The following is a 1,090-nucleotide window of genomic DNA, read 5'->3' as shown; positions in this document are numbered from 1 at the left end:
AATGAATGGAGGAGGGTGAAGGTTGACTAGTTGACCTAGTCATCTCTTTACCCTCTTGACAACAATGGTCCCCCAAGTTAAATACGGGTGCGTGAATTACCTAAACAAAATATTTTAAAAACGCGTATTAACGGAAGATGTTATAATTATATAACGAACTTTAAAATAATTAAACGGAAAGTAAACAGAAAAAGACGGGATGTTACATTACCTACTCCTTAAAAGAAATTTCGTCCCGAAATTTATGTAGGCGTAGTAGTCATTGTTTCTTCCTCGTGATCTTGAGTTTCTAAATCCACGAATAAATGAGGGTACTTCATTTTCATTTGATCTTCTCTTTCCCAAGTAAACTCGGGTCCCCTTTTGGCATTCCAAAGAACTTTAACGATCGGGATTTTACTTTGTTTTAACATCTTGACGGAGTTGTCCACAATTTTAACCGGTTCCTCCACGAAATGAAGTTTGTCATCAATAGTAAGCTCTTCGAGAGGGAGGACGACATCGGGTTCGGCAAGGCACTTCTTCAAGTTTGATACATGAAAAGTAGGATGAACGGAGCTCACTTGCGTCGGAAGACCCAAACGGTAAGCAACGGGTCCAATACGCTCCAAGATTTCAAAAGGACCAATATATCGTGGATTTAGTTTCTCGCGTTTCCCGAAACGGATTACACCTTTCCAAGGTGCGACTTTTAACATTACGCGGTCACCATCTTGGATTTCGATATTGTTGCGCCTAATGTTGGCATAGCTCCTTTGACGACTACGGGCCATCCTGAGCCTGTCTCGGATTTGAATAATCTTCTCGGTTGTTTCGTGAATGAGTTCGGGTCCGGTGATTTGCTTGTCACCTACTTCGGCCCAACAAAGAGGAGAACGACATTTGCGGCCATACAACGCTTCAAAAGGTGTAGCTTTAATACTAGCGTGATAACTATTGCTGTAAGAGAACTCGGCTAGTGGCAAATTCTTTTCCCAAGTCGATAACGCAAGCTCGTAGCATGTCTTCCAAGGTTTGAATTGTGCGTTCGCTTTGTCCGTCGATTTGTGGATGGTATGCGGTACTCATGTTCAAACACGTCCCCAAGGCT

This window comes from Rutidosis leptorrhynchoides, chromosome 4, assembly GCF_046630445.1.
Source record: "Rutidosis leptorrhynchoides isolate AG116_Rl617_1_P2 chromosome 4, CSIRO_AGI_Rlap_v1, whole genome shotgun sequence".
Classification (NCBI taxonomy): Eukaryota; Viridiplantae; Streptophyta; class Magnoliopsida; order Asterales; family Asteraceae; genus Rutidosis; species Rutidosis leptorrhynchoides.
This window is presented reverse-complemented; position numbering follows the sequence as displayed.